This window comes from Pseudorca crassidens, chromosome 18 (genome assembly GCF_039906515.1).
Source record: "Pseudorca crassidens isolate mPseCra1 chromosome 18, mPseCra1.hap1, whole genome shotgun sequence".
NCBI classification, from domain to species: Eukaryota; Metazoa; Chordata; class Mammalia; order Artiodactyla; family Delphinidae; genus Pseudorca; species Pseudorca crassidens.
Genome location: NC_090313.1, coordinates 2,969,579 through 2,986,336, shown reverse-complemented (window position 1 = coordinate 2,986,336; position 16,758 = coordinate 2,969,579). Strand labels below are relative to the sequence as shown.

The window sequence follows — 16,758 nt, the reverse complement described above, 5'->3', positions numbered from 1 at the left end:
CCATGAGGGACAAGACAGACTTAGAGTTAAGAAAGAATTTATTCCATAAATTATATTTAAAACCAAACAAAAGATTGGAAGGAAAATTACAAGGACAATATAATTAATACCTAAAGATCAATAAAAAAGACAAATGTACCAGTAAAAAAAAGAGCAAAGGACGTGAACAGACAGTACACAAAAAAATACAGAAAATTCATACCCAATAAGCCTATGGAAAAAAGTTTGTTCTCACAAGTAATCAAGTTAATGAAATTAAAATATTAAGTCTCTCCCAATCAAATTAGCAAATATCAAGTAATTACTAACACACGCTGTTTGCTAGGCTGGGATTTACACATCAGTGAGAATATATGCCAGTGTACTCTTTGGAAAGCAATTTGGCAATACTGTAATAGTCTTGGATCCATAATTTTCACTTCCAGGAATTCATCCTAAGGAGTTATCATGGATGTCTACATAGATTTACCTATTGTTATTTTAATATGCATATTTAAATTAGTAAAAAGTTGAAAATTACCTGTATATGCTACAGGTTTTTAAAATAAATGATGGTGGGCTTCCCTGGTGGCGCAGTGGTTGAGAGTCCACCTGCTGATGCAGGGGACACGGGTTCGCGCCCCGGTCTGGGAAGATCCCACATGCTGCGGAGCGGCCGGGCCCGTGAGCCATGGCTGCTGAGCCTGCGTGTCCGGAGCCTGTGCTCTTCAACGGGAGAGGCCACAACGGCGAGAGGCCCGCATACCGCAAAATAAATAAATAAATAAATAAATAAATGATGGTATATCCAGAAGATGGAACACTGTGTACCAATTTCAGAAAATAAATATTTTAATCATCCCAAGAATGTATTTATTGATATGGGAAAATATTTACTACATATCATTGAATAATAAAAGGCAGATTATAAATCTGTATTTATAGCATGATCCTATTTTTATATTAAAAAATTCTGTACATCGAAGGTAAAGTTTCAAAGTATATACCTCAGATCTTTGAATAAATAGACTTATGAATGTTTTTATTTTATACTTGGGCTTTTCTGTGTTCTTAAACTTATAAACAGAGAAGCACTATTACTTATTAACAGATCAAAACTATGATTAAAAAATTAAGCTATGATAGTGTAATAGTAAAGGGAATAGGAAATAGAGTTATTATTTAGTGATATTTAGGGAGGTGACTGAGCTAATAGAATGTTCAAGAACATTCTTTTGTTCCCACGCTAATCAGTGCTTATTCTTTCCAAAGCAGTTTCACAAGGTGTCCAGTCTGAGTCCTGTATTCCCCTAACTGGACAATAGCACGGCTCTAGGAAACTTCCACCTTGGTTCCTTAAGCTCTCTGGAAGATGTACAATTATTGGGTGATTTAGAGCTTTGTAATTTTGGACAGTTTTGAACAAGGATGATTGCCTCTGCTTAAGTTATGCAGGTGAGCTGTTCTCTTCAAGTTCTGACGTAATTATCTCTCAGCCAGTTAACTTTCTGAAACAGGGTCTCTCGACTATTTTCTGCCGGGTCAGTCTCCATCCTGGGGCCGTCCTGTGCGCCGTGGGCTGTGCAGCAGCGTCCCTGGTCGCTACCCACTAGAGTGGTCCAGATCCACGGCTCTAAGAGATGCATTGTTTTTACTAAATAGAGAAGCTGGATTACCCATCTTTACCTAATTTGCATATTCCATTTTTGAAATTGCCCCTAATTTTGTTATACTTTTACCCACAGACATTCGACACAGGAAACATTACATGTGTAGAATCAGATGGAGGGTTATATAACCTCACTGAATGTATATGAGTGAGCAGTTCCATCCCATAATGATAAAATGAGGTTAAGATTATTTATTGTACTTAAGGTGCCCCAAATGCAAGAGTCTTTTGACAAAAACTTTTCTAGCAAATATTAAAACTCAGTAACATTCTACCACCAGTGTTTTCACAAAGCCCAGACGGACGTCTCCTACTCTGGGTCTTAACTTGAAATGCAGCCAAGATAGAGTGATTCTTTCTTCCCATTTGAAAAGAATGACCAAAGGAAGGACCTGCGGCCATTAGGAAGGCCTGCTGCCCATCTGCAGGTGTTACTCGTGGGTAAACACCCAGGTGGAAGAGGACAAGGGGCCCTCGTTACCCCGTGTAAAGGGAAGCACCTCTCTTTTTTCTTTCTTATTCACCCAGTAAACTCCCTTACATGGACATGTAAGTAAAGGGCTTTACAGAAGCAACCGTCCACCGGAAGGGCTTGCTCCATGCTTGCTTTCCACCTGGGAATACACTTCTTTGCAGGACGGTCATTTGCTCTTTCAGGCTTGTAGGTTTTGATGTTGTCAATTTAAAAGAAGGTGACAAAGGCACGTAGGCCAGGGGTTGCCAGTGGCACTTGGGAGTCGGGGGCGGGGGGGCTCCTAGGCCGCGCTGGTGACGGGGAGTTTCCACACGGGTGCCCAGTACTGCCAGATGACTCCGGTTCTTCAAGGCAAACAGAAATCCATATCTTCCGTGAACTCTTCCCGTTTTTAAACATGACCAACCAATTGAAAAGAGCTTAAAAACACTGTAGTTGAAACGAAACCTTTCCTCAGGCCTGACCTAGCCCGCTTGGTGGGCGGCCCCATCTGTTCCATAGCAAACCTGCCTTCGCTTTGTCGACACCAGTTAACACCCCTGGATGGAAGGGCCCGCATTTGGATGCGTGAGCATCTTGCCCACGTGACGTCTGAGAACTCTGCAAACTCAGCCTGTCTAGAGGCGCTGCTGTAGACCTGCCTTCCTACTGTGCAGGTGTAGCTCTCTGCTCAGGTCCCACCTCCATAGCTCACCTGGGGCTCTGCCGGCTTTACCTTGACCGGCCCAATGAGGCGAGCCTCCCAGATCCACCCTTGGTGAAAGCCCAGGGCTCTCTGCCAACCCAGGAAGCTGGGCTCATTTCCTGCCATCGAGAAGAAATGCTGCAGCCGGACGGGGCGGCCACAGGCTTGGCCCGTCTCCATGCTTGTTTGCTTCCAGAATTCCTCGGAGACACCTTGCAGGGAAAGCTACAGCTAATTAGCTGGTGTGGACATAACTGATGATTGACATTCACATTCGAACCTTGAGCCCTTCAGAGAAGGACAAGAGCATATAAAACCATCAGCTACCTGGAGTTTAGATTCCGGGCCTCGGCTGGGACTCAGGTGTGCTCAGATCTCGTTGGCTGGTGAAGCGCCCCGTCTTCTGGCAAACATCCGCTTCATTCTTTACCCCGAAGTAATTTTTGCCTGAAACATGTAGTCCTAACCACTCTATTTTGTCTTATGCATCTTACCCTTGCCCACGAATGGTTGTAGAAGAGCTTCCAAAGACAGCTGAATTTATAAAAGCTGCTGAACTTCTGGTCAAAAGTGACGTGTTATAGGGAATGTGAACTCTAAGCCAGACAGGAGCAATGGGTTCGGAGCAAAAATCCAAAATGTCTGGGTGTTTTGTAAATGCTTTCATGTCAGCATGTGCATGAGACACTATCTCAAAGAAATACACTTGCTGCTTGTTAAATGCTAGTCTAATGGGTTTTCCTGTTTGAGATATTAACTGCGCCATCCAGTGGAAAAAGAAACCACGCTCAGTAACCTCTACAGCTTTCAAGATCGTATTCCCCAAAGGGATTATGGTAAGACCCTCCGACCTCCTTAACTCTGGCTTGAAATGTTCACAAGTGTGACATTATCGTGTTCATATTTTTATTTCTATACCACCAGTAATTTGAACGAAATAAGTAGAAAGGGTGGGGTGACAGTGAAGCTAGTGAGAGACAGAAATATATGAAATCAACGACATTTTAGGCCAGGCTCTCTCGGATGAAATCTTGTAGGGAAACTGGTTGATTCTAGTCAAATACCTAGACATTTAAAAATAACCAATTAATAATTCATTCCATTTTCAAACTTGTTCAATATATTAACATCATATATATATATATATATAACACTTGTTCAATATATTTAACATTAAAAAATTAGTGTGAATGATATAAACAAATGAATAAACATATCTCTGGGGAAACTCTCAAAGTAGCAGGAATAATGGAGTGAAAAGTTCATGTACAACCACCACCGTGACCAGGCCGGTGGGTCAGCTCAAGAAGTTGTGGGATATTTATCTACTCTCAAAGTACATCCCCACAAAATAGTTATCGATTACAGAGGAAGAAAAGACACCCTCCTGACCAAGTGACCAATGTTCACGCCACGGCAACAGGACAGACAGACACCATGTGCCACCTGAAGGAACACAGGGACGCAGCACTTGTGTGAGTTACCTGCCCAAGAAGCCTAACCTAGCGTCAGGTCATGAGGAGTGGGGGACGTCCTACAAAATGACCCGCCCATAATCTCCCAAAATGTCAAGGTCATGGGAGTCAAAGACGCTGAAGGAGGTTCCAGGCTGAAGAGTTTAAAGAGGCATAAACCTGGGTGTGACACTACTATATATAAGATAGTTTACCCAAGGACCTACTGTAGACCACAGGGAACTCTACTCAATATCTTGTAATAACCTATAATGGAAAAGAATCTGAAAAAGAACATATATATATATATATCTGAATCACTGTGCTGTGCACCTGAAACTAACACGATATTGTAAATCAACTATAAGTCTGGATCCTAGATTGGGTCCTTTGTCATAAAAAGCCATGGGGCAACGGAAGGAAATCCGGACAAGGGTCTTGGGTGAAGAGTCAGCAGGAACTCTTGTACTATTTGTGCAACATTTCTATAAACTTGAAACTGCTTCAGAATAAAATTTAAAATAGCACCGAGACAGCAACGACAACAAGGCTTGGAGCTGTGGCAGCGTCGCGCAGAGCCCCCACCTGGCCGACCAGGACTCACGTCTCGGTCCGCGACTCGCTAGCTGTGTGACTTAGGGCAATCTCCTTAGCGCCCCTGAGTCCCCTTCTTACGCCTCATCTGGAAAGTAGGGATAACACTAGTACCTCCCCATAGGGCTTCAGGAGGATTAAGTGTGATGACCTACATAGCAGCTCAGCTCCCACAGAAAGCGCTCAGTAAACAATGACCACGGTAAGCAGCATATTGGTTTCCCAGGGCTGCTGCAGCGAAGTACCTGCCACACGCTGGGTGGCTTCAACAACAGACGTTTAGTGTCTCACAGTCTGAGATCAAGGTGTGGGCACGGGCGGATCCTTGTGAGGCCACGAGGGACGATCTGCCCAGGCCTCTCCCAGCATCTGGTCATTTGCCGGCAACCTTTGGCAGCCTTGGCAACATCACCTGCTGCATCCCCTGGATGTCCGCCTTCAACCTCACGTGGTGTTCTCCCTGTGGGAATATCTCCTTTGTATAAGGACACCAGTCACATTGGACGAGGGCCCAGCCTGACCCACTATGACCTCATTTTAACTAGTTACATCTGCAACCATCCCACTTCCAAATAAGGTCACACTCTGAGGTGTAGTGGGTTAGGGCTTCAGCATACGGATTTGGGGGCAGGATTCAGTGCATAACAAACGGTATGATCACGTAAGAGAGATCCAGTCCTTCCTCCCTGGATCAGTAACTGCAAGAAGTGTCTGGAGGGGTGAAAGTTTGTCACTCTTTGTTTGACTTTGTAACACTTTACAAAACACTCTAGCAGGCCAGTCTGACCTTTCGACAAAAGTAAAATTATTTGTGTTTCAGAGAAGTCTGCAATGGTCATTTGAGGTACCATGGAAACACCATGAACATCCCGCCAGAAACAGGTTTGTTCTCCTGAGAAGAGGGTCAGTTGGGCTCTTCCAGGCTCTCTCCTTGCAGAGGTTTCCTTCTATCTTGGTCCAGAGTGAGAATCTAATCAAGGAGTTGGGGCCGCCGCCAGTCCTTGTGGTCTGGACGCTGAGTGGTCCTGATGCAGGCGGCCCTGGGCCGCTGCATCCACACAGAGGGAGAGCAGAGGCTCCGGTTCTCCAGGAGTTCTTGGGTATCTCATTTGGCCAAGAGCCGGAAGCACGGCTTCAGCTAAACAATGCTCTGGCCTAGGCACACTGGTCTGTTTGCACATCCTGCGGGTGGACACAGGTTCAGCCTCCAAAAATGAAGCCACAGGACAGCCATGGAGGAGACTCAGGTCAGTTCCCCAGACGCATTTACCCACAAGTGGGAGGGGTAAGCCGGTGGTTCTCAGCCCTGCCTGGGAGCGTGTGCGCATGTGTGTGTGAGTGTGCTTGAGCACTTGTGTGCTTCCTGTGACCTTTTAGTTCAAGGTCACCAAAAAAAGACTCTTCCCTATCTATTTCTCTTCACTAGCCTGTTGACAATCCCTGACAGTTTTGCCCAGAGCAATTTCTTCTCTGGGATAAGCTCTCCCTCTGGGCCTGGGAAGGACGGCCCATCAACTTGCTCATCAGGCATTACTTGAGGTCTCTTCCTGCCCTTCTCAGCTCCCCGTCTGGACGCTGTCCTCCACTGAGACTCTGAGGCCAGAATCATCAGGCAGCTGACTTGTCGCCTCAATTTTCTCATCTGGAAAATGGGTCTGACTGATTTACAGCAAGAACAAGAACCCTTCAGGGGTTTTGTGAGGGAACATGAGTTAATACGAGTGTGTTCGATTTATAATGCTGTTTGGTATCTTATGGAAGCTCCATTAGTGAACCAGTACAGTCTCAGGATTTCTTGCCTCATAATTTAAACTTTAGCAACAATAGAAACACTTGTCTGCTCCTACACACACGTGTGCACACACGCGTGCGCACACACACACACGTGCACACTATGCACACGCGCGGCTCTGCCTTTTCCCTCTGTCTGGCTGCTCGTCCCCCATTTCCCTAAGCCCAGCCATGCACTACGACCCGGCTCAGGACTCTCTTCCCTACAAGGAACCTCCATCTGAACTGGGCCAGGAACCCGTCTGGGCTCCAGAAACTACCGTGTCTGGTCTGCTGGGGCCTTGCCCACTCTTGTTAAGATTATCCATCCTCCTGGAATCCTGAGAATTTGAAAGGGACGGGATGGCAGGGTCCTGATGAAGCTGGGGTCCCACCCCCACCGGCCCTCTTTGCTTCTAGACCTGTAACTGGACTCGGGTCCCCGCAGGCCCCGAAGGGCGAGGCACCACGTATTCCCACAGAAGGGCCAGCTTTGTACAGACAGAGGGCAGGAATGCGTGCGGGCGTGGGATGGCGGCAGAAGGAACAGACTCTTGGGTCAGGCTGGATTTAAGGACATGGCTCACTCAGCGGAGGTGGCGGGCTGCATGTCTCATTAGTCTCAGAGGTCAGAAAGGGCGTTTGGTTGGCTAGTTTGGCTAATACGTGGCCCTGACGTGGTGTGTATTAAATGAAGCGAAACGCCTGGGTGCCCTAGAGGAAGGGACCCGAGGCCGAGGGAACCTGGGTGTTAGGGTGGGTTTCCGGGTAAGACCTGCTCACCTGGGGGGCCTAGAGGACACACCTCTCACCGTGAGTGCAGGAAGCGAATCCGTGGGGGGGAGCCCTGCGTCCTGGGAGAGCTGGGGCCACCCTTCCCTGAGGTCAGACCTCACATGGCAAACCCAGATGCAGCGGGAGTAGCTGGGTCCTGGGGGGCTGGGGCCAAGGGGGCAGAACTGCAACAGGTGAGGCGTGGTGACTGCGGGCGAAGGAGGGCCAAGCAGGCTCGGGATAGCCTGCCTGCAGAGACCCGGGGCGTCGGCTGGCCGGTCCCGGAGTTCCTAGAGGTGAAACAGAGGAACCCCACTGGATTCTTACTTGATCTGTATGGGCAGAAAAGTTTGAGGTCGAGGGAACGGAAGTCTAACCTGAATTATAAAAACAGAGTCACGGCCCCTCAGTCAGTTCCCAGGCTCGGCCAGTTCTCAGACCCGGAGCCCCTTGAATGGAGGGAGGCCAGGTCCCTTTAAGGAAGGACCCTGGTCCACCTCTCTCCCAGCTCTCCGAGGAGGACATGGCCTCTTACCAGGGTGACCGTGCGCTCGGGAAAGAGGAAGAATCAGACATCTGGGGACTCCTGGACTCTGGCTCTGAACTGACGCTGATTCCAGGAGACCCCAGACTCAGCGCGGCCACCCGTCAGAGTCGGGGCTTCTGGAGGGCAGCTGGGCGATGAGCTTTAGCTCAGGTCCCTCTCACAGTGGGCACCGGGTCCCCAGACCCGTCCTGTGGTTATCAGCCCAGGTCTGGGATGCGTCAGTGGAATAGACACTCTCGGCCTCCATCAGAGTCCACAGCTGGGCTCACCCAGCATGATGCCGTGCACGTCACGGGTTCTCAGAAAATTGTGGGACAGAAGAGAATCAACGGGGCTATGATGTTTCTGAAACGGTTGAGAGCACAGGGGCCTGTCACCCCTGAGTTTTGCTTGCGGCTGGTGGTTCAGCGCTGAGCGTCTGTCCTGGCTGCGGTCCTGCCTCGTCTCGCCTGATCCGGGCACCACCCTCAGCAAGGCATCCGTGAGGCCTCGGCGGCTCGGGTCCACGGTGAGGTGGGCTTCCTTCCAGAAGCTGCAGTTGCCACAGCTGCTGCCCTACCCTCACGTCTAACTGTCTCATTCATGGTGTTTGGATTCTTCACCGTGTCCCCAAACCACCCCCGTTAAATTAGGTCATCTTAGAACATTTGCTGTTCTCTATCAACCACTTGGGAAGAAAAGATTCTGAGGCTGTGACTTCACTTGGGTTCCATTTCCTCTGTTTACTGCTCCCTCTATCCTGATGTGGGGATGTCACCCCATATTTTTAGGACACACTCTGCACAACAATGACACGTCAGTTTGAACTCCTCTGCGGTGGCACGGGGCTGAGACTGAATTCTCCTGTTTCATCTTAAGGCCTTGCAAAGAGTAAACAGAAACTTTAAACTGAAAGATGGCAGGTTAGCAGTTTATTTGATATTTCTTGTCCCATAAAATGGAAACCATCACATTTTATCTCTTTACTTATTATATATGTACTTTTCCAATCTCCTGTAAATACGTAAGCAACTTCATTATAAATCAAATATGAACTTCACGTTTAGGGAGAAAAGCCTCCAAGATGCTCTGCATTCTGCCGTCAGAATCAGAGAGCCTGAGGCCAACTCTTGTATTTCAACAAATTGAAAAGCAGAGAAGTAGGAATTTGCCCAAGATTCCATAACACGTGATGTCACGTCATTGATTTTAAAGCACTCAGTTTACATAGGAAATGTGTAATGAGACCTGAAAAGGGTAAAAGCATGAACAACAGTGTGGGTAAAACACGGGCACCATGAGGACACAGACCACGTCCCGCTGGTCCTCAGGATGCGCCCAGCCCTGGCACCGTGCCTGACACGTAGCAGGTGCTCAAGAAAGATTTGTTAGATTGTTACTTAATAGACACCAGAGAATAGCCCAGTCACCAGCTCAGCTGCTATCGCTCAACTAAGTGTTGACTCTGCAGAATGGGAAATCCCATTTCTTGCCCACAAGAAAACGCTGATTTATTGCGATGATCGGTTATAAAATGGAGATACGAGCTGAGAAAACGCAAAGCACAGCAGGATGCATCTGGAGCGCCTTGTGTACACCTTCTGTGCTCTGCTGTTTAAAATACGTTTTAAAAAGCCTTTAGCTTTCTCTCTTTGTTGGGAATAGAATTTAGACCTCAAGATATCTACAAGGTGGGGAAACTCACCTTCCACGGCAGTCACATTGGACGAAGGGCCCACACCGCTCGGATATGAGCTCATCTTAACTCATGACATCTGCGGAGACCCTCTTTCCAGGTAAGGCCATATTCCCAGGTATTGGGGGTTGCGACGTGAACACATCCTTTTAGGGACAGAGTTCAGCCCATAATGTGCATCACGAGGGCCCCTTACCCCTCCCTTGGGTTGTGCGGGGACCTCAGAGGCTCCTAGCTCAGGGCAGCCCCTGCCCTCCGTCAGGACCAAACTGGCCTCAGGTCCCTCAGTGCCCGCTTCTCCCCCATCCTCCGGAATCTGCTGCTTCCCACCCGCCAAGTGTTGACCTGGGACCCCTTCCTTCTTGGCAGCCCCGGAGGGTCCCCTGGGACCTGGTTGCTTTTGTCTTGTCTCCTTGGAAAATAAAAGATGTAGTGGCCTCGGTGAGGTGTCTTCACTTTCTTCAAGGCATCTCCTCCCCCTCCCCTCATGCTTTTTTGTGGAGACATGAAGGGTGACTGCCCCCTGGGGGTCAGGGGGCACTGGCCAGTGAGCCCTACAGTGAGAGCTGGCACTGACCACTGGGGGCGCCCGAGGATGACTACCCCGGTTCCCCATGAGTCATCCGTTACACATGGTTCCTTAGAGTTCCCTCCCAGTGATGTCCTGGAAAATGGGAATGAGGGGAAACCGGGAAAGGGAGAATAAAATGCTCTGAGAGCAAGAGGTAGGAAGAAATAGTAGAATAAAGGATTTGAGCAGAGAGGAAGAGAAGAAATGTCGCAAAGAGACAGAACAGGGGACGCGTTCATGAAACTAATTATACGGGAATAGGCAGAGTTTATTAAAAACTCCTGCAAGGCTTTCTTGTTAGAAATGAACATAAAACAATAAGCCAATCACAAAAAGACAAATCCTGTATGACTCCACTTTTATGAGGTCATGGAGTCGCTAAACTGAGCAATTGACGCATGAGCGGGCGGCAGAACAGAGAAGGATGCAGCCACGGGCTCCCCTCTGGGGCGACCGCATCGCCTCCAGCGTGGGGGCTGAGGGGTTTGGACCATGACCACGCAGATGGTGAAATGAGGGAAATAGACGTTCTGAAACGAAGATGCAGTCAGTACAGCTCTTTCCACTTATCAGATATCATTTTTACAACCCTGACCTCTTTTCCACCTTTTCTACTAAACTCTAATGCTGATTTATAACTCCTACGAGCAAAGATGGGTGTCAGAGCTCCCAACCATTGATCTATTCTCCTGTATTGATTCTACCTGCACTTACTGCTGACGGCCAATAGGGGGTGTTAATCAACAGCTTTTTTCTATTCTGCTCATTGATATCTTAATTAAAAAACATAGATACGTGTCAAATTTCAACACATTTATTAAAACATAAATATTTAACTCCTTGAATCGCATGGGACTTTTATCACTCTCATTAAACTCACTTATGCATTCTTTAGTCTCAAAACTAATTTTCCTAATGTCTACAAATACACTTTGAAGGATATAGATGTATTTTAAAGTCAACATTTAAATGGAAACATAGCATGTGTACAGAAAAGTTCACAAATCCCAAGTGTACCGCTGGAAGAATTTTTCCAAAGGCAACACATCTGTGGGACCACTGGGGCAACATACAGGATGCTACCTGGCAATCCCCTCATTACCCTTCCTAGCCATCACCCCCTCAAAGTGCTCTTTTTCTTTTTTTGGCCACACTGTGAGGCTTGCGGGATCTTGGTTCCTCAGCCAGGGATTGAACCTGTGCCCTTGGCGACGACAGCGCAGGGTCTTAACCACTGGGCCGCTGGGGAACTCCCAGAGTGAGTGATCTTCTGATTGGCTTCATCATAGGGTAATCTTGCTGTTCTTAAACACTGAATAAAGTGTATTATATTGTGTGTCTGGATTCTTCTTAATATTATGTTCATGAGATTGTCCATGTTCTGAGTGAAGCAATATTACATGGTAGTATGTATGTAGTATACATGTAGTATGTATGTAGTGTGTAGTGTGTTCATACATCATTGCACTATAGCGTTCTTCTGTCTGAATATACCGCAGTCATTTATCCGGCTACGGCCAGCAGGCAGCTAGGCTGCCCCCAGGCCGGGCTGTTATGACTGACGCGGTTCTGAACGTTTTGCACACGTTTCGGTGCACATATGTTTGCATTTCTGAGAAGTGTATATTTAGGAGTAGAAGTGCTGAACAGGTTTCCAGAAAGGTGGTACCGATTTACATTCCCACCGGCTGCAATTTCTGTCTCTCCACACATCCTCACCAACATTTGATATCATAAACCAATTTTATTTATTTATTTATTTATTTATTTGCGGTACACGGGCCTCTCACCGCTATGGCCTCTCCCGCTGCGGAGCACAGGCCCCGGACGCGCAGGCTCAGCGGCCATGGCTCACGGGCATAGCCGCTCCGCGGCATGTGGGATCCTCCCGGACCGGGGCTCGAACCCACGTCCCCTGCATCGGCAGGACTCTCAACCACTGCGCCACCAGGGAAGCCCAAATTTCCTTCCTTTTTAAGGCTGAATAATACGCCACTGTATAGATGGACTACATTTTGTTTATTCATTCATCTGTTGATGGACACTTGGGTTTCCTCCATCTTTTGGCTGTTGTGAATAGTGCTGCTATGAACATGGGTGGACAAGTATCTGTCTGAGTTCCATCTTTAAATTCTTTTGGATACATACCCTCAGAAGTGGAATTGCTATGGCAATTCTGTTTAGTTTTTTGAGGCACCACCATACTGTTTGCCACAGTGGCTGCACCATTTCACATTCCCGTGTTAAGAATCCTAATTGTGGGGTTTCCCTGGCAGCGCAGTGGTTAAGAACCCACCTGCCAATGCAGGGAACATGGGTTCGAGCCCTGGTCCGGGAAGATCCCACATGCCGCGGAGCAGCTAAGCCTGTGCTCCACAACTACTGACTGAGCCTGCGTTCTAGAGCCTGCGAGCCACAACTACTGAAGCCTGCACGCCTAGAGGCCGTGCTCTGCAACAAGAGAAGCCACCGCAATGAGAAGCCCACGCACTGCAAGGAAGAGTAGCCCCCGCTCGCCACAACTAGAGGAAGCCTGTGCGCAGCAACGAAGACCCAACACAGCCAAAAATAAATAAAAATAAAATAAATAAATTAAAAAACAAAAGAATCCTAATTGTGTTCCCAGGGCCTTTCTTTTCTTTCTTTGAAGGTTTTTAATTATAAGTTCAATTTATTTGATGTAAGGCTATTCAGATGATTTTTTTGTTTGTTTGTTTGTTTTTTGCGGTACGCGGGCCTCTCACTGTCGTGGCCTCTCCCGTTGCAGAGCACAGGCTCCAGACGCGCAGGCTCAGCGGCCATGGCTCACGGGCCCAGCCGCTCCGCGGCACGTGGGATCCTCCCGGACCGGGGCACGAACCCGTGTCCCCTGCATCGGCAGGCGGACTCTCAACCACTGCGCCACCAGGGAAGCCCTCAGATGATTTCTTGAATGAGTTTTGTTAGTTTTAGTCTTTCATGTAATTTGTCCGTTTAACATACATTATCTTTCCTATAACTCATTGCTGTTTCTTTCTGTGAACAAGGTTCTTCAGCCCTTACACGGATAAAATTAGTGCTTGCGATGCCCACTAGGGGGTCTTGGGCGCCACAGATATTTAGACTCGTGAGGGTACCCGGGGCCTCGCGCAGAGGACGCGGGCAGGAGCGCATCGACACGGGGGCCCAGAGCAGAGTCTGGCACTTTCCCTCGGGAGGCGTCCTCGCAGTGGCCCACGCAGCCGTCTGGGGACTGTCCTCCGCCCCGCCCCACCCCACAAGCCTCAGTTCAAGCGCGAGGAAAGAAGACTTAGGCAGGCGGGACGTAGAGCAACGCAGATCCTGCATAGGCACTGCTGTCCCTGTAACAGCTTAGGGGTAGTTTCCAGGGCGTTCTGATCACCCCCGGGTCACCTTGTTGGTGAGGAGAAGACACGTGCCCTAAACCCTGGGCAGCGGCTCACGAGTCAGCGATGCTCCCAGCAGCGGTGGGGGTAGGAGTGGGGGGAGAGCACACAGCCGGCAGGGCCCCATGGGGGCTTCACGAGGGAGCAGAACGAATCAGGGGGCTGGGAGAGGCAGACCCCGCAGTAACAAGACGCTGGCGACCCCTGGTTCCTGAGGGGGACGCGACTGACTTGTTTGAATAATCCCAGGGGCGGGCAGGGAGGTTGAGGACGGGGCGGCGGGGTGCAGCTGCTCCAGCTGGTGGGGGAACTAGCCGGGAGGGGGGCCTTTCCTGCCGGGGGGGGGTGCAGGGGGCACAGCTGGCGAGGACAGGGCAGCTCATGATCAGACCTTTGGGGCCCCGTGAGCCTCAAAGGCATTAAGGCAGCACGTGGAATTTTAGGTCTTGTAATACACGGGGCGCCGACACGCCCAGTTAGGTGTCACCCCGCTGGGGCCCCCAGTCCAGAGGCAGGGCAGTGATTTCCATCATAAGCGATGTTACCTGGTGACACAGGTGACACCCGGATAAAGCTTTCAGGGGAGCACAGCTGGGAAGTTAACCCAAGGTCACATTTCCACAGCAAGGGAGAAACCTTTAACAAAAATGCCCTTTGTCTCAGGCTGGCGATAGGAACTATTTATACTCGCATCCGTAAATTAATCGAAAAGTAAAATGGCCCCATCCATCTCCATCATTTCCAGAAGTAGTTTTTTATACTTAATACTCAGTTATAAAAATTGGTATGCTGCGTTGTTCTCATCAGTTGTGAACTAAAAAAAATTATAATGATACAATCTAGAATAAATGTTTTTGACACCTACAGCTTTTTGATCACATTTAATAATATGTATTTCTATTTATATCTGTATTTTGTATGCAGAGAAGTCTACTCGAGTGATTAGTAAAAGTCTTTCTAATATACAAGTATATTACATTAAGATTAAAAGTGTATTACATCAGACAAACGGCAACATCAGCACACATTACACTTGTTGTACAGCCTGCCTGTTTCCCTTATTTTTGGATATCGTATCTGGGCGTTTAGTGTCTCTCTCTCTTTTTTTTTTCTTTTTAGGGTTCCAAGGCAATTAATTATTTCTAATTTTTGTTATTACAAATAATGCTATAATAAGTAACCTCTTACATGTGTTATTTCACATTTGGTGAGAATATATCTGAAGGTTAAATTTAAAGTCCTAGAAGTGGAATTACTGACTTAAAGTGTGCTTTTATAATTGTGAAAGACATTGCCATACTATACTGGTCAGAAGTTGTGTCAATATACTCCACTTTCTGTGGAGAAAGTATATTAAAACATACAATTTTAAGGGGAAAAAGTAAAATTAGACTTTTAAAGAACTTGTCAGTGCATTTTTTTAATCAGTGCATTTTTTAATGGATATGGTGGGTGTTCATCTCTAACTATAATTTTTATTGTTAGAGATTCCATTGAATACCATTAAAGGAGTGACCTGATTTTATTTTTAAGCCAGTGTTTATGACACACTGAACATTACACCCTTTGCAACAATTTTAACTTACAAATAAACTTTTAGAAATCAAATTAAAAGTTTGCAAGGCTATACTAATTTTTCATGAGTAAAAGTATATGAAAACCACTGCTCCGAACCCCAGCTTATACCTGGTGTGGTGGCTGGGTTTTGGGGTGTGACAGGGCCGGTACCAAACACTTCAGCAACCAGCCGTGTCTGGATACAAGTGCTTCACCTTTTCTCAAGGAGCTGACCCGAGGGTCTCCCGGCCTCAGGACGGCTGTAAGTGCACCTGTGCTGGACGCACCTGTTATTTTGTAACAGTAAACATTAGCTTGAGGACAGAACATTAAAAACTATTAAGCTGTAAGATATACAGGCACAGGGAGAATAATTTACTGTGCCAATTTCAAGTCTCATTCCGTGAGTCTGGGTTTTGGACGCCTAGGTTACTAATAAATTCCTTATGTAAAAATGGGTGTACACAGCTTAGCTTTGGTATATCCTCATTATGAAGACTGCCCACATAGCTTGAGTTTTCTTCTACATGACAGAAAAGTCACTGAGCTGACCAGCAGGTCAATCCAATACGTTTACCCATCCTATCAGCTTGTTCAGAAGCTGCAGACTGCCTCGTACGGAATAAGGTCAGGTGTTGCTAGGACTGAAGATAGGTTCTCTTGCTCCTGGGTCTGTGTTGAAACACGCGCCCCCGCCTCTTTCCCCGACACCCTCATACCCACCAGCCACCCAGCCCTAGAGGATGGAGGGATTCCGTGGTGCCCAGGACAGGCGTACTCCCCCTGGTTAATGACAAAGAGCCGAGAGAGGCCAGACGCAGGGTGTGCGCCGCTCGCCACCACTGGCTGCAAGCCCGCCGGGGGGTCCCAGTCTCCCCACCCCAGGCCAGTGTCGAACTCTTCACAGGAGAAACAAGAGGGCGGGGCCCGTTTTCAGCCCAGGGCGGGGCAGAGCAGTCTTGCCAGCAGGTGGTTACTTACCTGTAGAAACACTCTGAAGCGTGGACCCAAACTTCCAGGACCAGAAACCAGACCTTGGCCGTGGGCAGAAAGGGTGGCTCCAGCCGGCCACACCCTCCAGGCGCACACTCGGAACGCCAGCTTGTTCACTAAGCTAGAAGGTGGCGCGTGGCGTGTGGGGACCAGCCCTCAGGTCTCCTCGCCGCACAGGAGTCCCCTCTTGGGAGCACGACCCTCGCGCCCAGTGCCCCCTCGGTCCCCTGTCCCTGGCCACGCCCACCCCTCTGGTCCCGAGCCCAGGACAGCTTCCTGCTCATGCGCCCACGTTCCAGCTTCGTGCTGACCATCCCATGTTGTCAGAACGTTCTCTTTCACGGAAGAGAGTCTGCAGTTTATTAATAAGTTGGCTTCAGTAGGATGAAAAAGGAAAGAGCCTTTATTCCTTCTCTCCAGCCCCTTTAAGCCGCTCTGTCTGCCCTCTCCTTGCGGGCAGCCCAGAAACACGCTGCAGGAGATCTAGGGCAGAGGGCGTTGCTTTTCTGGTCCTTGTCAGGTGTTAACAAAGGATCACATTTTTGGGGCATAAAAAATTCCCGGTCCACTCTACTATGAAGGCTTCCACTTCTTATTCAGCTAGAAACCGCTCTCCTCCCCCAGCCTGG

At 48.2% G+C, this 16,758-nt stretch overlaps 1 long non-coding RNA gene across 1 annotated transcript in view; it reads right to left on the bottom strand.

The window, feature by feature from the left end:
- Positions 1-16,758, bottom strand: part of LOC137210952 (uncharacterized) — a 60,630-nt gene that overhangs the window by 31,248 nt on the left and 12,624 nt on the right. The gene's annotated exons all lie outside the window — the stretch shown is intronic.